The sequence below is a fragment of the Mandrillus leucophaeus genome, unplaced genomic scaffold (genome assembly GCF_000951045.1).
Source record: "Mandrillus leucophaeus isolate KB7577 unplaced genomic scaffold, Mleu.le_1.0 Scaffold563, whole genome shotgun sequence".
Taxonomy (NCBI): Eukaryota; Metazoa; Chordata; class Mammalia; order Primates; family Cercopithecidae; genus Mandrillus; species Mandrillus leucophaeus.
In genome coordinates this window covers 523,497-545,126 of record NW_012106064.1, presented here as the reverse complement: position 1 = coordinate 545,126, position 21,630 = coordinate 523,497, and the positions used below count along the sequence as shown (strand labels likewise).

General features: G+C 36.7%; 1 long non-coding RNA gene across 1 annotated transcript in view; it reads left to right on the top strand.

Moving 5' to 3' along the window:
* The window catches only part of LOC105552541, a 228,567-nt gene that overhangs the window by 6,532 nt on the left and 200,405 nt on the right, over nucleotides 1-21,630 (top strand). Inside the window, exon 2 of the long non-coding RNA XR_001008027.1 lies at nucleotides 14,270-14,338. This is a non-coding gene — a long non-coding RNA (uncharacterized LOC105552541). The remainder of the gene's footprint in view (nucleotides 1-14,269; nucleotides 14,339-21,630) is intronic.

Here is a 21,630-nt window from a genome sequence, read left to right as displayed (position 1 = left end):
CCTTGTTTTCCACAAAGTTGTGGTACTACCACCTTCCGAGATTAGACAGTTGTTTTTCCCTTGCAAGTTCTGATGTGGGAGGAAGCACCACATATGTTTTTTCAGTTACAAGTAGAATCTGATTTCCTTATCCATGGCCTTGAAAACTTGGTCACTAGGGTTGGATCAGAGCATCATAGGAATCTTCCATTTTCATGTCATTAACACAGCAATGGTTGCAAAAGATAGTATCATTAGTGCACTGGAGGTCCAGGTACCCAGTCTTCCAGGTCCCAATAACAGGGGCAGGGGAAGTTCAGTAGAATTTATTAAGTGGGGGAGAGTTCCACCTAAGAAGTAGAGGACTGGGTATTTGGGGACCACTATGGAAAATTAGGAGATCTGGGGAGATAGCCATGAGATTTTCTGAATGTGCCAGAAGGTGGAATTCTCTATCTTGGGGATGTTGATGACAAATCTGGCAACCATGATGATGATTTCCTGATATAATTTTTGAAATATTTGCTATAGAATTTTTTCCCACCCACACTGGATTAAATTAATGGGAGAGCAAAGAGGATTAATAGAGGCAACATGGTGTCTGGTTGGGTCTTAGAGTGGCCTTTACACTCAAAATGGACAAAAGAGGTGTTTCCCAGGAGGAGGCAGTTTACCAAAGGAATGGAAAGGAACTATTAAAATCAGGAAGAAGAGAAAAAATGTGTCTATGCCCACCCATAGCATTTTGTTACCACATTTGACTGAGTGTTGATTCTTTTAAATAGGTAGAGGAGGTCTTCCAGAGGTGTAGGTTGTGGTGTCCTCCTCCTGTGCCTGTGGGGACTCAAAAGAAACAAACTTAACCCTGGACAGGTGCATTCAGCCAGTGATCCCTCCTCAAAGCCCAACAGCAGCAGGAATACCCAACAACACATGATAGGGGCCTTTCCATCCTGGTTGGAATTCATCCTAGGGGAATCCTTCCTTCCAAGTTTTTAATGGGACTAAGTCTCCTAGTTGAATAGGGAAGCTATTCTTTTCCCTTGTGGGAAAGGGCAATATTTTATTTTCATATTTTTGAAGGGCCTTTTGAACCTGACCTAAATTCCAAAGTGGAGGGCATAGTGAGGCACGTGTAACCCCCTGTTTTCCATCATGTGTTGAATTAGTTTTCCAGGTTTCTTAAGCAAATTAAATGCTTTAGGCCAGATGGGAATGGATGTTGTCAGACATCCACTAGCCCTTAAAACCCTTTTTAAGCAATATAAGAATCAAAAATCAAAAGCCAAAAATATGGGTACCCACTAAGAAAAATCAAAAGTACAGAATCAAGTTATACTGGAGGAAAACATATAGACCTCTAAGATAAAATATTTCAGCATCAACTCGTAACAACAGTAAGAACCGGAGGAGAAGAAATTATAGAAACTGTTGAAAAAGCTGAAGGAGAGAGTTATCATCTCAGGCTTTCTCAATACCTTAAGAAAACCTTGTTTTAACATAGAGGATCATTTTTTAGAAAAATTATTATAAACAATTCCCTTTTAATGACAGCCAACTTAATCACATACAAAATTTCTTCATAAATTTCCCTTCACAAACCTTGTCACAACTCCCACAGACCATTTATAACATGCTTAGATTTTCTGACTTGTCTTACACTACCTATTCCTTAAATAAGCAGTCATTTTACTTTAGGACGATAATTTACCATACAGGATCTTTTTTTCATATACAGTTATTCTCTTTTCTTTATAACCTTTCTTACCATAAATATATCTTCACATCTATAACTTTCTTCACATTTCTCTCCCCTTCTTAACTGGTTCCTTCTTACTTGGTTTCATAACTAACCTTTTCAAGTTCGTAACTTGAATCAACCTTTAGGTAACTTCTAAATTAGACATAATTAATTTTTTCTAAATAAGAATATATCTTAATGTGGTATTTGTTTTTTTTACCTGCCACATGAAGAGTTACCCAGGACTCTTCTGTGGAGATGGTAAGGTGTTAAGTGGGAGTCCTGCTGGAGCACAGGCCCTCTTAGTCTTGGGCTTGATTGGCCTAGGCCCCCTTTGAAGCTTGTAACAGTCCCTTTTCTAATGGCCTTCTTGCTGATTCCGGCCCATGGACCAGTGAGTGAGTCAGGGGCTCTCATCTGGACATCTGAGACATCAATCTTGTGACATTTCCTTGGGATGGGTAATCCTGAGTTGCTGGAGGGACTTAAGGCTGCCACTAAAAATTGTGCTTTTGGGCTATTTCCTGTGGTTCCCTCCACCTCTTTTGCCCTGTACCTATTGTTATAAATTCTAAAGACCATGTTTAATGGTTGACTCATAGAGGTTTGAGCTCTCATTTCTGCCTTTTGTAGCTTCCTCCTAATGTCAATGATAAACTGAATGATACAGTGCATACCCGGGAGAACTTGCCCTTCCAGGGAGTCTGGGTTTGCATTAGTATATTTTCTGAGTATCTTAATCAAATGGTCCTGAAACAGAGTGGAATTTTTGTTCTTCTCCTGAGATACTTCTCTAACCTTGTTATAATCAGCTGGTTTAAACATACATTTTAAAATATATTTTATTAAACAAGTCACTATGTGATATCTGTGTTTGAAATCTTGGGATCCCTTCTGATAATCCCATAGAGGGTCTAGGACCATGAAAGCCTGTAAATAAGAAACTTTTTCCCATTTTTCTTCTTTTTCACAAAGCACATCTAATTATAAAGTAGTATGATACTACTAAGCTGGGATCACAGCTTCACCCATGTGATAAATGGCATGACCCTGGTTAGGAGCAGCCATTCTGTCAGCATTTTTATGGGCACTACCCAGAATCCTTTGTTTCTTTTTTACACTACAGCAAGTTGACAAAAATATTTGCAAGTCATGCCAAGTTAAGTCAAAGGACATGATCAACTTAACAAACTCCTCTATAAAATTCCCTGGATCCTCTGAAAACTGGTCAATTTTTTTCTTGCTAAAAGCTAAATCAGACATAGCAAAAGGTACATATACTCTGATTGTCCCCTCATCTCTGTCACCTACCTCACACAATGAACATAGGTTCTATTCTGGGGGCTATTTAGCACCCCACTCCTGGTAGTACTGGTTGTGCTTACTTCCTTGGGCAGCAAGAGGAAGGGGCTAGTTGGATAAGGGGGAGGGGTGCCTGATGACCTTAGGGTGGAATCCTCTGCTAGAGAACTGGTGGAATCTCACCTCAGAATTGGAATACTAAGGAGGCTATGAGGAGGGCATGGGTCTTCTAGGGGTAGTAGCTAGGAAGGGATCACCAAAGATATCAGGCATGGCTTCTTGGTGCCTGGGAAAACCATGAGTCAGACACATTCTGCAATTATCCTTTAAGTCAGGATCATAGTAGAGGACCGTGAAAGCCTATAAATAAGAAACTTTTTCCCATTTTTGTTCTTTTTTACAAAGCACATCTAATTGTAAAGTAGTATGATAGTATAAAGAGACATTTTTTTCTTTTTAAGCATTCTACTTTAAATTCTCTCCAATTGCCTAAAAGACACCATAGTGGTGAGTTTTTCACCTCCTGGTGATGGGTAAGTGTCCCCTCTGTGTCCCCTTGGGTATTGGGTGAACCGGGAAGTGAATCTTCTGGCTAAGTGGTCAATTCAGAGTCCCTGCCATTTGGGTTCTTGGACAGAAGCACAACTGACCAACTATATACTTGTCCCCCATTCTCTCAGTCCTTTCTCCCCTAATGTCATTGTTTTTTCCAACAACAATTTTATCTTTCACCATGAAATACATGTTTTGTTTGCAGATTTTGCTTTGGCTCCCTGCTAACTGTATTTGTGCAATTTTTTAAGGCCGGGCACTTGGTTGTGAGAGGTCCCCCGCTGTTGACTCTGGGATGTTAGTCACATTGTTCTCTGACCCCAACTTGGCTATTGGGGTTCACTGTTGCCTGTCCCCCAGATACTCCAGAATTTTCGGCATTTGGTATGGTAATCTCCTTGGACAATACTCAGGTCCTCTGAGTCCTTTGGCATTTGATACTGTTGACCACTCCCTGCGTATTCCAGGGTTTTTGGCACTGGCATTCCCTCTAGGATTGTGGGTTAGAGTCTCATCCTAGGGGACTCTTGGTCTTGGCCTCTTCTTGTTTTCTACCCTAAATTTATAATTTTCCATAACAGCATATTCTTTTCTTATTGTCAGTGTATTTACACTTTTTCTTCTATTCTTTGCATACATAAAAATACATCTTTTGTCATACTGTGTTCACTGGCAAATGCAGTCATCTATGGCTCACTCATTACTTATAATCCAATTTCAGGATGCTTTGCTACAGGAGGTGGGAATTTGCAGGGGAAAATAAGGGAACTCTTGCTAAACTGAGAGAAGCTTCTGTGTCTGATAGAGGTTCTTCTTACACATGGGTACAGTAGAAAGCATCCTGAAAGATGCTGGCTCTGAAATAAGTCTGGCTAGTGTTCCAGCGGTGCTGTGTTAGCAGCTCTTTAGTGTTATAGACTCTGTGTTACATTGCTGCAGCTTCTGTTGCTGATTTCACCTTGCTGCTTCACCAGCACCTCGTGTTGTCTTCTTGAGCTGCACATTTGGACACTAGATGATGCAGGGCAGACCAGCCCCCAAACAGAGGCTTAGCCCTGGAGGGTTCTTGGCTTCACTCAGAAAGGAATTCGAGAGCGAGCTGGTAGTGAAGTATGCAGGTTTATTGAAGTGACAGTGTACAGCAGAATGACTGCTCCTTGTGGAGCAGGGCTAACCCACAGGCAGTACACCCAGAGTAGTGGCATTGGCTGGCAGTATTTATACCCACTTTTAATTACATACAAATAAAAGGGTGAGTTATTCAGAAATCTCTAGAAAAGTGGCGATAACATACAGATGTTGACATTTCATTTGTAAACTGTCATTGCACTGATGGGAATGTCTTATGCTGATGAACAGCAAGGGCAACTACCTGTTGCCTTCAGCACCATTTGCTGGCTCTGGCCAGTTTCTTCATTTCATCCTGTTGGGACTGGGAAAGAAGTCCTGCTGGTCTCCTGCCTCATTATGAGAATAATTAGAGGAGGGCTGAATATGTGTGCTGTGGAATTTTCCGAGAGGGCATTTTAGAGGTGATACGGCTTGAGCTGGGCTATGACAGATGGGAACAATTTGGGTGGCTGAGCAGTAAATAGAAAACTTTGTGGGATTACCCAACAGCATGAACCATAGAGGCGGTACTTTAGCAGGTAATGCCAGGGAGATTGATAGTGCAAGAAGGAGACATTAATGACTTGAACAGAGGATTTGTCCTGGAAAGTTATTAGATGTGAGAAACAGGTACAGCTTTAAACCTAGTTGATGGACAGTTGCATGCTCTTGAGCTGGAAGTGCCATTATAATAATATTATCTTCTGAGGAATTAACTTGAGCTGGGATTAGAGGCAAGATGATTGGCTAGGAGAGAGTTTTGGGCGTTATGCACTAGATGAAGTCGGCTGAATGGGAGTGGTAATGGGAGAGTCAATGAAGAAATACAGTCTAAGTAATTAAGCTATATTTCACTGATACTTATTTCTTATTTACAAATATAGTACAACAATTAACTCATTCCAGAGACAGTAATTAGCAATCAGGTTAAATTACTTTGATTACCTCTTTTACATTTAATTAACAGCATTTTAAGAAAACTGCTTTCTAAGATATTTTATAGTCTATATCATTTCTGTTTTGCTTTTCCTTTATTCTTTCCCTCTCCCTTTCCCTACTTCAGCCCATTTTCTTTGTCCCACTCTTTCCTACTTGCCCTTTTAAAAGGACAAAATTTTAGGGTATATTTTACTAAAGTGAAATGAATCCAAATAATCATGATTTCATGGAAGTATTCTGTAAACATAATTTAAAAGTCACATAGGCTGGCCAGGTGCTGTGGCTCACACCTGTAATCCCAGCACTTTGGGAGGCCGAGGTGGGTGGATCACTTGAGGCCAGGAGTTTGAGGCCAGCCTGGCCAACATGGCGAAACCCTGTCTCTACTAAAGATATAAAAATGCACTGAGTGTGGTGATGTATGCCTGTAATTCCAGCTACTCAGGAAGCTGAGGCAGGGGAATCACTTGAGCCCGGGAGGCAGAGGTTGCAGTGAGCTGAGATCATGCCAAAGCACTACAGCCTGGGTGACAAGAGTGAGATTCTGTCTCCAAAAAAAAAAAAAAAAAAAAAGGCTTAAAATGAAACAACACCAACAACCCCTCCAATACTTCTCTCACTCTTCCCACCCCAGTCCAGTCCTGATTCTAAGAGGCAACCATCTCCAACTGTTCCAGGTTTTTCTTTTGATAGTTCTATGCTTATAAAGTTATTTCTTGATTTTTAAATGGTTTATATTACCCACTGACTTCTTGTTTTATTGGTTGAGAATTTGTTTTTCTAGATCTGACATTCAGCAATATCAAATATTTTTCCTTCATTTTAATTACAAGGTTGTATCACATGTGTTTGTTAAATTAGTAGTTTTTACATTTATAACAACTATGTGAATATTGTTTGAACCAAACCATATATTATGATTTTTTTTCTTTCTCATACATTAAAAAAGTCCTCAAATTCTTTCCTTTTTTTGTTCAGTTTTTAGCGCATCTTTCACTATTTGTTCCCAAATGCTCCATTACAAATGTCCTAAATGGCTATCAATAATCTTTTACTTTTCTTTTCTTTCTTTCTATTTTTTTTTTAGACAGAGTCTCACTCTGTTGCCAGGCTGGAGTGCAGTGGTGCAATCTTGTCTCACTCACTGCAACCTCCGTCTCCAGGATTCAAGAGATTCTCCTGCTTCAGCCTCCCGGGTAGCTGCGATTACAGGCATGCGTCACTACGCCCAGCTAATTTTTGTATTTTTAGTAGAGACAGAGTTTCATTGCATTGGGCAGGATGGTCTTGATCTCCTGACCTTCTCATCTGCCCGCCTCAGCCTCTGAAAGTGCTGGGATTACAGGCGTGAGCTACTGCACCTGGCCTTTATTTTTATTTATTTATTTATTTGAGACAGAGTCTAGCTCTGTTGCCCAGGCTGAAATGCAGTGGTATGAACATGGCCCACTGTAGCCTTGACCTCCTAGGCTCAAGTGATCTTCTCACCTCAGCCTCCCATGTTTCCAGGACCACAGGCATGTATCACCATGCTTGACTAATTTTTAAAAAACTTTTTGTAGAGACAAGGTCTCGCCATGTTGTCCAGGCTGGTCTTGAAATCCTGGGCTCAAATGATCCTCCTGCTGTTGCCTCCTAAATGTGGGGATTACAGGCACGAGCCACTGTGCCTGGCCTCAATAATTTTTTTAAATGGTCAAATTCATAAAATAACCCTTTAGTTGCCTTAAACTTTTTTGTTTTTGTTTTGGGCCTGATAATGTTCCTGTTATATCCCTTTATTCTCCTGCATCAATTTTAACTGTCATTTCTAGGCCAGGTAACTGTCATCCTGGAACTTTTCTTTTACGCTTTTATGTATTAGGATTCTGTGTTACCTGCATCCAGTACCTTCCTAGGAAAGGGTGCCTGGGAAAGTTTTTTGACTTCTTACATGCCTGAAATGTCTTTATTCTGCTCACCCGTGTGATTGATCGTTTGATTTAACATAGGCAGCTGCTTCTCAGAACTTCAAAGCCTTTGTTATCTTGTGGTATTTCTTTTGATAAATCAGAGTCCATGCTGATGGTTGGTGCTTCTTTACTCAGAAAATGTTATGATCACTTTGCTGGTTATCTATATGCCTTTTCAAACTGGACTTTCAACTTCGTATTTTTGTTTTGTTTTGTTTTTATTGTTACTATTGTCATATTCCTTCCTGTGATTTCTATTTTCATTTCTGAAACTTCTATCAGAAAAATGCTAGCCATCCTGCATTGATTCTCTGATATTCTCTGTATATCTTGTGATTTCCCATTTCCTTTTGTTTCTGATGAGTTCCTTAGTTTTATTTTTTATTATTTTTTCATAATTTTAGAAACTATTTATTCTGCGATTATTCCTATTGTATGTTATTCTGTTTTTGTTTTATTAATTATATAAATTATATATTAATTTCTATTTTGTTGAAATCTTTCTCACTGTCTGCATTGTCTCTGTTTCTTCCAGTTTTCCTTTTTTTCTGCTTGTTTGTTTTGGTCTTATTCATGTTGAGGCATTTCTCATGTATTTGATAATTGTTAAATACTGATTTTAAGAATGAAACACTAAGAGTTGATAACTATATGCTACTTCTTAGGTAGGATTTGTTTTTTGGTGAGTTTCACTATGAAATGATGAGGAGAAGGCCTTTCCATTTTTACTTATCTGATGATACTTTCTCAGCGGGTAGAAGAAACTAATTGAACAGAAGAAACTATTCTGGGACAGGAAGAGAATGAAATTCCCACAAGTCAGTATGTACACTTTACCTAATTCCCTTGTTTTAACTTTGCACTTGGTATTCGCAAGTTTGAGATACTCTGGTTCAGTCTTTCTAGGACGTGTACCTTTGCTTTTTTGTTTGGAAGAGGTGAGAAGAGGGACCAGTCCTCTGATTCTGCAGTCAGAGGAGGAGACCTTATTTGAACATTCAAGGAGTCCTATTCTTAACCGCTGCAGTTTTCTCCTGATTTTCATAATACCTGGTAATGCCACTTGCTGAACCCCTGAGGGGTTCTGTGGTGCAAACTGACATTCCTTATTGATAACTTCCTCTGCAGACTCTTATGTTGTACCTTGTGCTCTGCTAATTCAGTTACACTTCTTCTACCCTTTTTCTGTCTTGTGACAGGTGTTTTTTGTTGTTTGTTTTTATTTTTGTTTTGTTTTGTAGACAGAGTTTTGCTGTGTTGTTCTTGATCGAGTGCAGTGGAGTGATCTTGGCTTACTACAGCCTCGACCTCCTAGGCTCAAGCAATCCTCCCGCCTCAGCCTCTGGGGTAGCTGAGACTACAGGTGTGTACCACCACACCTGGCAAATTTTTAAATTTTTTCTAGAGATGGGGTTTCACTATGTTGGCCAGGCTGGTTTACAGGTATTTAAATCTCTTTAATATTGTATCTTCTTTCCTGTTCTCTTTGCCTTCATGTGTAGTACTTTTTTTGAAATTTCCCAATTCTTATTTTAGTTGGATTTGGGGATGGAGAAGAGGTAAAGATGTATTTAACCAGAAATTAACTCTTTATTTTCAAAGAGAAGAGTAAGGCATTATATTATTCATTAGATTGATTAGTTTTTGTTGGTTCACAAACTTAATTTTATAATGTGAGACTCGAAAGTGTGTATTTTCTTTCTATAAGTTTTCTCTAGATCATGTTGGCCCAATTCGAATAGCAGTAACATAATCATGAAATGGTAGTAAGCATAAGTGAGTACCAGCAATGTGACACTCACTGTCACATAAGTTGCCTTGCATATGCACTCTGATTAGCAGCAGTGACAAGTACATTTTTAAAGGGAATGAAGGGGCAGTTTCTGGGTTGATTACCAATAATTTACTTAAAATCATAAAAAGTATTGATTGCTTATACATTGTTAAACTCTAGGATGTGGATTATAGTGTCCTGAGTGGGAATAGTAGGTTAATTTATAGGTACTTGTGGCAATAGCAAGAAGTTTCAAGAGATGAAGGTGGTGAGCAGGACATGATCACTCTCTCATTTCAATGCCTCCTCGGGCCTAATAATTTAAAAGGATTCACATTCTACAGATAAAAGTTCTTTTCCTTTCTCAGTATTCTGTTTTATTCCTTAGGTCCATATGACCAAATCCTACATTCTTCCTAAGATATCATTTTTCTGTATTTTTTTTTATCTTCATTTTATACTCCTAGAGCAATAGTTCTGAGTCAAGTCACATTGGGACATAGTTTGGTGAGAATAGTTATAGCTCTTTAAACTTCAGATTAAATAAAAGTTAACATAATTGTGAGCATATTTTGACACATTCTCTGAAGCCTTTCAACTTATGGCATTTCACAAAATGTTGAATAGTAAATTACAAAAGAATTAAAATGCTTCATGAATTTGTACCTCACTGATGTCATCATATTCTTGCAGCATAAAGCTGGAGGTGAAAAGGAACCACCTTTATAAATTACCGAATGAAATGTAAATATGTGCAATCTTTTTGGAAAGCAATTTGGAATATGTATCAACAGCTTTTAAAAAGTGCCTACCTTCTGATCTAGACATCTAATTTTAGAGTTCTCTCCAAAAAAGGAAACCAGAGATGTTAAAACCACATTTAGTTCATTATGAACTGTGTAAACATAAAATTGGAAGCAACCTAAATTCATACAGTGGGAGAACTTTAAGTAAATTTTGGTGAAACTGTATAATAGAGTATTATATAGCTCTTGAACACTATGTTTTTAAAGGGTACATAACACACCATATGGAATTTCTGATGTGTTAAGTGAAAAAACAGAATGCAGAATTGTACTCATAGTACAGTATAAAGTGGGTTCAAATTAATGTACATATGCACAGAAAAAAACTAGAAGAAAATAAACCACGCTGCAGATAGTTTTGTCTCTGCATTATTGAATTATAGACAATTTAAATGTTCTCACGAATTCTTACCTACAATTTCTAGATTTTCTAAAGTATGTATTACTTTAAAAATACAAAAAGCGTATAGTCTTTAAAAACACTTAGAAAAACAGAAAAAAAAAATCTTATCAGTTTGCTGGTGACAGTAAGTCAGGCTAAATGTTGTTTGGTTCTTCCCTACCTTCATATCATCATCTGGGAATGGTGCTAATAGGATAGAATTGCTCTCTTTACTGCACTGGATTGTTATTAACAATTTTCTGATTTGGGAAAAGGCACTGACTCCTATCATTTATATTGCCTCCTTTCTTCAGTTACCTGAGTCGACTCTCCCATCTTCTATATCTTAAACACAACTATTGAACTGTCATATGATTAGTTGCTAATATATATTTTATTACTATTTTTTGAGACAAGGTCTTACTCTATTGCCCACCTTAGAGTGCAGTGACACAATCACAGCTCGCTGCAGCCCCAATCTCTCTGGGCTCAGGTGATCCTTCCACCTCAGCCTCCCGAGTAGCTGGAACTACAGTCGTGCAGCACCATGCCCAGCTAATTTTTGTATTTTTTGTAGAGACCGGGTATCAACATGTTGCCCAGGCTGGCCTCCAATGTCTGGGCTCAAATGTTTCACCCGCTTTAGCCTCCCAAAGTGCTGGGATTACAGGTGTGAGCCACCACATCTGGCTTGCTAATGCATGTTTTAAACTTGTGTATTTTTATTTACAATGCAACTTTAAAGAAATTGGAGCTGTTTTCTGACACGTTTTTAAAACATTTGTTAAAGGTTTCCTAGTACTACAGAGCAGATCTAACATATATAAGAGCTGGAGAACTGAGATGGAGTTGTTATATGTGAAATCACTTAGAAAAGAAAATCAAATGCGAATAGTTTAGCAGGATGACCGAGCCATGTAGACTCCTTGGCCTATGGCAAAGTTCTATGCCAATGATTTTATTTGGAGTCTGGGAACTGATAGCTTGATATAAAATCACCTGCTGTCAATTAAATATACAAATCTATCTTTTTAATGAATAGAATGAACCTTTCTTGTTTGTTTATTCAATAATTGTAACTTGCTATGTCAGATACTAAATTAACATCCTTAAGGAGATCACAATCTAGGAGGAACACGGGCAAACAGTTCCTTATTTTATGGCATACGCTAACTCTGAAAGTTCAGCAATGATGTTTTAAAATGTTATTTTTTATGAAGTAAAGGAAAAGCAATTTTAGGTAATCATTGGCTTTTATAAACTGAAATGTCATTGACAGCCGAGATTACAGTAAAAGTATCCCCAAACTGGAGGAATCCCCTCCCCATCCACATCATATAGCATCTCTCTCAGGACCCCCTCTTACTGCAAAACCTAGCCTCTATTCCAACAGTTCTGGGGATGGGCAGCATTTATTCCATAAAAGTGTTTTTTTTTTTTTTTCCCCCCAGTGTCTCTTTCAAAGAAAAAAATACTTTCTTTTGGTCTAAATTGTGAAAATGCCCAAAGCATTTGATAGAAATTGAACTCTGTCAACAGTGTTATTTATACTAAGATCAGGACAATTTCTTGACATCATATTGTTTTATTACTAAGTTTGGCTTTTGTTTTACAAATGTAATGTTCATATTTGAATTTTCAGATTGGTTAAATGTTAATGAAAAGCAATCCAGTTGTTAATTTTTAGTAGTGCCTTTTCTCTGTATGCCTTTATTTTATTTTACATTAATAATTCAAGTTTACCCATCAAAATTAAGATTTTTTCCAAAATTAAAAAAAAAATGGTTTCCTAGTGACAAATGTTATATATGAGAAAAGTTAGAGGTGTGTAACTGGGTTTTATGAATAAAAAAATGGGGAAAAATCATCCTGATTACCTGTAATTAATATTGGTATCGTGTCTAGACTATTTTTAAGTAAACAGACATTTTTTATGTAATTTAATTACTAATTACAGTGATTTTAAACACCTGAGCTTCCTTTTCACTATCTGTAAAACTCTTTAGAAAATAAAAATTGGCCGGGAGCAGTGACTTATGCCTGTAATCCCAGCACTTTGGGAGGCCGAGGCTGTCAGATCACCTGAGGTCAGGAGTTCAAACCAGCCTGGCTAACATGGTGAAACCCCATCTCTGCTAAAAATGCAAAAATTAGCTGGGCGTGGTGGGAGATGCCTGTAATACTGACTACTTGGGAGGCTGAGGTAGGAGAATTGCTTGAACCCAAGATGAATCTCAGCTACACTAAATTCTTCTAGAATATAAATTATATAAGCAGCACTGCCAGTTTTGAGAGTATAATTTTAATAATAGAATATTTTCAAATGAATATTTAAAAACATATACATTTTTAAGTTCAAAGTGCAGATAATTTGGTCAAATTAAATGATAAATCTCTGTAAGGTGGGGCAATGGATACTGTCTTAGCTTGTTTTCTGTTGTTTGTAACAGAGTACCTGAAACTGGGTAATTTTTAAAGAGAAGGAATTTATTTCTTCAAGTTGTGGAGGCTGAGAAGACCACAGTTAAGGGGCTGCTTCTGGTGACAGTCCTGAGCCTGTGCAGGGCATTCCATGAGGAGACATGCTAGCCCAGGTCTCTCTTTCTCTTTTTATAAAGCCAGCAGGTGCACTCCTATGATAATCCATTAATCCATGAATTTATGAATGGATTAATCTATTCCTAAGTGTGCAGCCCTGATGACCCAATCACCTCCTAAAGGCACCATGTCTCAGTACGCCATACTGGGGATTAAATTTCAACTCTCAAAGGCACCGTGTCTCAGTACGCCATACTGGGGATAAAATTTCAACTCTCAAAGGCACCGTGTCTCAGTACGCCATACTGGGGATTAAATTTCAACTCTTAAAGGCACCAATTCTCAGTACGCCATACTGGGGATTAAATTTCAACATGAGTTTTGGAGGGGAGAAATATTCAAACCATAGCAAATACTATGTTCCTGAATATTCAAGAGATGGCACTATGCTGATTTTTTTTCTGTAGTCAGTGTGCAAACATTAAGCATCAAGGAGCAAAGCCTTGATCACTCTATTAAAAATGAAATTATAAAACATATTGGCTGTTTTTGATATGATTATTATAAAAGTTTAGAAGACTGCAGCAATTAAACAGCAATGTTAAAATAGTACTTAAGGCCAGAGGCAAAGATTATATTTGGCACAGCTTCAATAATGAAATATAGTACATTAAAAATACAGATATTTCTAGTTTTGCCACTCTTCCCAATAGATTAAAGAATCTTATGTTTGATCGAATTGAATTGATTACTATCGTGTGTTAATTTTACAGTTGTGGAAGGGTGCTTTTAGCTTTAATATTTTACATTTAACCCAGACGACGTTACATTTTCGTTCACTGAAAAGAGGAGAACCAAATAAGTGTCGTCACTGCTGTAGGGTATAGCTTTCTTTTCTTAATTGTAGCTCCTGATATGCTGAAAAGTTGTCACATACTTAGGTTCCTCCTGGACCGAAATCCTATTTGTGACTCTATTTTTCCATCTGATGATCTCTCAAGCCTTCGAATCTGTCCCCAGATTTCGTTTATATTGTCAAAGCTATATATATGTATATATGTGATGTTTTCAGGTGGTCTGATTCCGCAGCATAGTTAAAAGAGATGATTAAATTAAAGCCGCAGACTTGTTTTCTTTTGGCTAAAATATTTCACCTTTGTTAAATAAGCAATTTTTTCCTTTTTTGTTTTTTAGGAGGCCGAGGGAAGAAAAGGATAATTTAAATGAAATTTAGTTTCTATAAAGAAAACGATTAAAAACAAGGTAAGTTTTTATCTTAGATATTTTATCCAGGATAAAGGCAGAGATTCAACCAAGTTTTTAATTATAATTAGGTATAGGAAATTAAAGTTTAAAGTATGCTTACAATATGTCCAATTGAGTATTCTGTTTCAAAAAGGAAATTTTATTGAGTTGTTTGTCTTTTGGGGGCAGTTGTTTACTTATTTTCCTTTTAAAATAAGCAATTAATCTAATAACTTTATAGCATTTTAAATAATCATAAAATGTATGTGATAAAGTGACTGCTATATGTTCTGTATATTTTTATCTATTAACTATGGATTGTTTCTAAAAACATGCCTTGAATAATAAAGGATTCTATAGTGTATATGCATTTTAAACATAATATACTTTGTTTTTGAAGAGATAGCAATCTAAATTTTTTCAATCTGCTCTTGTGTTTAAATGCAAATAAGTTCATTCAGTTTTCTATTGGTGCTGTATTTGATACTACCAACTTTTTATTTACTAATGTAGGACATAAAAGGCACCCCCTATAAAAACATCCCGCAAACTACTCTATGGTTAGTGTATGGCTAATATATTACCAGATATTGTGGACTTTGTACATATTTCTCATGTAAGTTATTCAGATAATTATTTATATTAGAAAAATGTTATTTATCTAAACCCATTACATCATTTTAAATTAAATGGTTCATGAGAAAGAGCTGGATATAGTTGTTAGAATGTTAGAATCAGGGGTAGCCTTACCAAAAGGCATGTTTCAGACTGACAAAAGTCACGTGCTTGAGTGTAGTGGAGGCTAAGAGAGCCCATGCTCCTGCATCCAGGTCAACTGTCAACTACCATATTATTTGGTGATCAGAAAGCAATGTTTTAAGCAGTTTACTAATAACTAATATCCAAATAAGGTAGTTTGCCACTTAGAGTTTTAACGTGTTTTATGAAATCAATTGCATATTGAGGTTAATGTGTAACACACACTAATATTTTCCATTTAATATAATAGGAAATAGACAACTGGTTAGCTTTTTCATGCTGAATTTTACTGATATTCAGTGGAAGATACCTGAAATCTATTTTGAAAGGCTGATGTGGTGGAAGGAACATAGGCTTTGGTATCCACAGTCCTTGGGTCAAATTCTGCCACTGCTACATTTATGTATACTTGGAGAAGTTTCTTAAGTGTTTGAGCTTCAGTTTTTTTTCTGTGTAGAATGAGAATAATATTCCTCTTTTACAGTTGTTTTGAAGATTCATAAAAATACACATACAACATTCTAGTGCCTTGTGGATACTAATCGTATTAGTGAAGCTTATTACGAATACTAATAATCTATAATAATAACTATGTAAGACAATAATAATAGCAAATTTTCTATATTGTCTTACAATCATTGGAACACTTTCAAATACAACATATATAATCTTCCCGAAAACTCAGAGAAGGATCTTATTATTGTTGGCATCTCCTATATGCAATTCAGGAAGGTAATGCTCAGGGAGATTAATTGACATGACTAGTAAATGATGAAGTAAAAATGTGAGCCTAATTGTCTAATATTAGAATTTCTGCTCTTTATACAAGAAATATCCACTTTTCATTAATAGTTTTTAATTTCACATTCTCAATGACAGACATATCTATTTGGCCTAAAATTTTTAGTTTAGATTGATAAATAAATTCCTAGAAACCAGGTATTAATTTAGTTTTTACTACAAATCAATTATAGGCCGGGTGTGGTGGCTTATGCCTTTAGTCTCAGCACTTGGGGATGCTGAGGCAGGCCTATTGCCTGAGCGCAGGAGTTTGAGACCAGCCTGGGAAACATGGCAAAATCCCGTCTCTACAAAAAATACCAAAATTACCTGGATGTGGCAGCATAGACCTATAGTCCCAGCTACTCGGGAGGCTGAGGTGAGAGGATCATTTGAGCCCTGAAGGTTGAGGCTGCAGTGAGGTGAGATTGTGCCACTGCACTCCGGTATGGGCGACAGTGATACCCTGCCTCAAAAAAAAAAAAAAAAAAAAAAAAAAAAGACCAATAATGTATGGAGTTAGCACCAAACAATTTCTTGTAATTGCACAGTGATTTATAGCTTCCTGAGTGCTTTTTACATGCTTTAATTAGTTGAGGCACCAGTGGGGGCAGGATATAGGTGACTATACACATATGTTACACATTATAAACTTTAATTCCAAAGAGGTTGTGTTTTGCTAAAGATGATGAGATTAATAAACGGTGGACTTTTGTGTCTCCAATGTTGTTTTTGACTATGGGTTTTATATATCAGCTTTTACCCAAGTGAACTAAATTCTATTTCATTCAGCACTTGTAGGAAAAGTTTTATGTTTAAAAGTAGATATTCTCGGAAATGCAAAATGAGCAAGACAAATTCCTTGCTTTTATAGATTTTAAACTTGGGAGTAGGGGAGACAAAAATGTATTTAAATGGCAAATGTTGTAATAATTAGAAGCATAAGTGCAATGACATGTGTAAGAAAGCAAAACCGAACAAATCTGGATTTGTATATTTGGTCAATTAAACTCGTAAAAGTTGTTAATAGTTTACGTGGAAGAAAACTGGAAATGACCATAGTTTTCTTATAATCTAAAGCCATGCAAAACTGCATTTTTGTTCTTAAAAGAATTATGGACTATAATGAATTCTCAACAACGTGCTAACATTTATTATAAGAAAAATAATTAAGCAAGACATTGTTGCTTTATATTGATGCTTAATGTAAATGCATATGTGTTCATTAAGTTTAGAAAGTGAAAAACTTAGTTCCATGTCTTAATTCATTCCACTTACGTTTAGGTGGGAATTAGATTTAATGAGTTATAATCATCTTTAACATTTGATGTATATATCTTCATCTGGGACACTTAGCTCCATGGTACTTCAAGTAGCACATTAAGAAGAAAAATTCTTCCCTTGATTTCACCTGGGAATGAAAAAATTCTTGAAAAAATTGAGTATATGTAGTTCGGAGTTAGAGTCGTTTTCCATTACTTGTGATTAATTCAGGAAATGAACAGTCTGGGCTTTCCATTGTACATTCATTTTAGAATGGGTAGTTTTTTGTTTTACATTTAAAGGTGCTGCTTTCAGATGAGTGTTAGGCAATTCTATCTTTAAGCATAATATAAACCGTTAGCTAAATGTGGTCATTTTAATTCAGCTAATTATGTTCTCCATGTCATATTTTATAGGAAAAGTAGAACTTTCTGTTTTAAAGAAATCAGAACTGACATTGTTGATGAAATTAAACAATTGGATGTGCTACTAGCCTTTTGTCTTTAGATAATGCTCACATTATATTTTATAAATATCTTTTAAAATATTTATATTTTGTCTAGAAAACAAAAGAAAAAAATGAAAAATTAACTATTCTTCCACCACTCATTATGTGTACTTTGCCTTTAATAAAAGCTTTATACATAAATAAAATAGTATCATATCTTTAATGGTTTTGTAACTTGATTTTTAAAGGTAATAGCAGATCATGAATATTTTTCAATATTATTAAATATTCATTTATAACACAGTTTAATGGTGAAATTTAATAAATACACTGTGAAATGAATCATACAATTCATCTAAATGCTTATTGTTGAACATTGACACCCCTTTCTCTTTTTCTTCCCTTCCCTTCTCTTCACTGCCCTCCCCTGCCCTGCCTTTTCTTCTTTAGTCTTTCTCCTTCCTTTTCTCCCCTGGTTCCTTTCTTCTTTCCCACCTTTTAATGTTTCCTCCATTGTTAAAATGTGACAATTTAAAAAAAAAAATCTATGAAGCATGTCATTTATTATTCATTTAGAATAATTTCATAGAAGTAGTACTGATAAATTAAAAAATATATACATTTGTGAGGGTGTTTTAAAGTATTGTACTTTTCTCCATAAAAGATTGTACTAATTCACATTTGTGTATTTATGGTGTGCAATTCAAAAAAATTTTTGTAGTCAATCTACCAATAATTTTTTTCCTTTATATTGTAGAGAATTGTCTTACTTAGTAAATTTGGGGCAAAATATTTTAGACTGGGCAATTTATAAACAATCAAAATTTTTACTCACAGTTCTAGAGGCTGGAAAGGTCCAGATCAAGAAGCCAGAAGATTCTGTGTCTTGTGAAGTCCCATTTCTCATAGATGGTGTCTTCTATGTTTCTTCACATAGTGGAAGGGGCAAACAATCTCCTTTGAGTTTCTTTTTTTTTTTTTTTTTTTTTTTTTGAGCTCTCGCTCTGTCACCCAGGCTGGAGTGCAGTGGCGCAATCTTGGCTCACTGCAGCTCCGCCTCCCGGGTTCACGCCATTCTCCTGCCTCAGCCTCCCGAGTAGCTGGGACTACAGGCACACACCACCACTCCCGGCTAATTTTTTTGTATTTTTAGTAGAGACGGGGTTTCACCGTGTTAGCCAGGATGCTCTCAATCTCCTGACCTCCTGATCCGCCTGCCTTGGCCTCCCAAAGTGTTGGGATTACAGGCGTCAGCCACCGCACCCAGCCTGAGTTTCTTTTTACAAGGGTATAATCCCATTCGTTAGGGTTCTGCCTTCATGACCTAGTCACCTACTAAAGGCCCTGCTCTTATTATTGTTGCAGTGGAGATTAGCTTTCTACATATGAATTTTAGGAGGATGCAAGTATTCAGACCATAGCAGTGAGAAAAAATAGCATCTTCTCCTTACCCATTGCAAGTTTCATGGCTGATACCCCTATAAGGAAACACAGAGCAAGAAGAGAAGAGTGTAACAAATTTATTTAATATAAGTTTTATGAGACACAGAAATCTTCAGAAAGACCCAAAGCCACAGGGAAGTTATTATTCATTTTTTGAGACGGAGTCTCACTCTTGTCGCCCAACCTGTAGTGCAATGGCGCGATCTCGGCCCACTGCAACCTCCGCCTCCTGGATTCAAGCGTTTCTCCTGCCTCAGCCTCCCGAGTAGCTGGGGTTATAGGCGCCCCCAACCACGCCCCACTAATTTTTGTATTTATTGTAGAGAAGGGGTTTCACCATGTTGGCCAGGCTGGTCTCCAACTCCTAACCTCTGGTGGTCTGCCTGCCTTGGCCTCCCAAAGTGCTGGGATTACAGGCATGAATCTCTGTGCCTGGCCGAAAATTCAATTTTTTGAACAGTTGTGCAGAAGAATGATTGGAGAGCAAAAGGGCATGATTTAATGGTAATAAACTGGGAAGGAACTGAGCAAGACCTCTTTGTTCAGATTCTTCTTGGCCTTTCTATAAGCCATTCCATCCTTCTGGGTATAGGGCATGACTTCTCTAGAATGAAGATCTTATTACCTACTTTCAGGTCAGATAATTCTTTTATGGCCAGTTCTCAGAGGAAAAGTGTGAGAGATCATAGTGTGACCTTCCTGTTTCCACTGTTTTCTCAATTTCCGAGGTGCTGTATTTGGGGGTTGTGTTTTCCACCACCCCATCGATATTATTTGCTTTTGGTATATGCTTAGAGAGAAGCCTTATCCTCTGTGTGTGTGTGTGTGTGCGCGTGTGTGTTTCTTCTGGTACTATCTATAATGGTTAGAATTCATACATACAGATATAGATGTTGGTATAAAACCGTAAGTTTTCTTTTAATATCACGCAAATTTAAGGTGCTGGGTGATTACATTCAGTTTAGATGTCAGGAAAAGGGATCTCTGTGTGAACTCAGCCCTACTCTCAAACTGCTCCTTATTCTATTCCCTGTCATGGGCCATGATGGGAATTGGAATGATTTGCCACCTAAATGAGTTTACTATCTACTCTTGTTTTATCCTTATATGAATAAAGATCCTGGATATCTGGGAGACTGATGCTGAATTTTTTCACATCTTTAGCAAGTATGTGTAGCAGTTCTGTTCTTTTGCCTTAGATTTTCAAAGTATTAATCTTTCCCATTTGAATATTTAATATCATCAGAAAAATAGCTAACTTTTTTTTTCTTTTGCTTGCTTCCTTTCATTGTGAAAAAAATTTCGACCTGTTTCTTAAATAGAAAAGAATGCATTCTTTTGGTTTAAAAAAAAAATATAAACAACATTGGAAAATATTGATCTGGCTTTCAAATCTAGCAGTTGTCTTTCTTAATAGACAACTTATAGAATTGTGAATTATTTCTCTCAGGAATTACTTTACATTAAGGAGAGCTGTGAAGCTCAGTTTTTAAGAATATTTGTTCTTGAAATGCAAAGAGCCAGACATTGGATAATTTTAATAGATTTTAAAATTCATTTTTTTTTTTTTTTTAGGGGCCGGGTTTTTGTTTTATCACTCAGGCTGGAGCACAGTGGCACAGTCATAGCTCACTGCAGCCTCAAACTCCTGGGCTCAAGCAATCCTCTCGCCTCAGCCTTCTGTGTAGCTAGGACTACAGGTACACACAATCATGCCTCACCAATTTCTTTTTAATGTTTTCTAGAGATGGGGTCTCACCATGAATTGTTCAGGCTTGTCTTAATATCCTTGCTTCAAGCAAACCTCTCGCCTTGGCCTCCCAAAGTGCTCGCATTACAGGCATGAGCCACCATGCCCAGCTACATTTTTATAGAAATATATTTTTATTATATGACAACATGTAATTGCTATACAAAAACAGCATTCAAAGCTATGTATTTTTATATTTGTTAGAATATTAATAATGATTAAAGCATGTTACAAATTATGTACTCTGTTTTGGTCTTTTTACTCTAATAACAAAAACTCAATTTTTTAAATCATTGACCTACGTGAAGTTGTTGACCTACATGCAACAAAAACCTTGTTATTGACTTAAAAACACAAAACTTTATTTTTAAACTACTATGAATACTATATAGCACTGTGAACATAAAAATTTAGCTGCTTTTTAGTCATTTCATCTCATTAAATATCTTTTGGAAAAACTTTTTTAATATCTCAAGGTCCGTTGCATTTTTGATGTGTTTGATTAATATCATAAATGTCTATGTTAATATTTGAGGAATCTTTTTAAACTCTGGGGATCATTTTCTTGATTTCTTTTTTTGCAATGGAAAGTTTTTAATATAGTAGACTCCTTTAAGAAGTACATCTGTATTAGGATTTCGGTAAATATGCAACTGGTTTTTCTTGTTTGTTAATCTGCTCATGGAGAAATATTTTCATCCAGTTACTACCGTTCCTAGCTGATTTTTAACATCATGAGGTAGTCGTCTGGAGGAGCCTGCACTACTAGAACTGCTTTTTGTGTTCTTCTTTAAATGTATCTTTGTCAGGAGGATCCCAAACACCCCGAAGTTTGATGACTTGCTAGGTGGACTCACCAGACCCAGC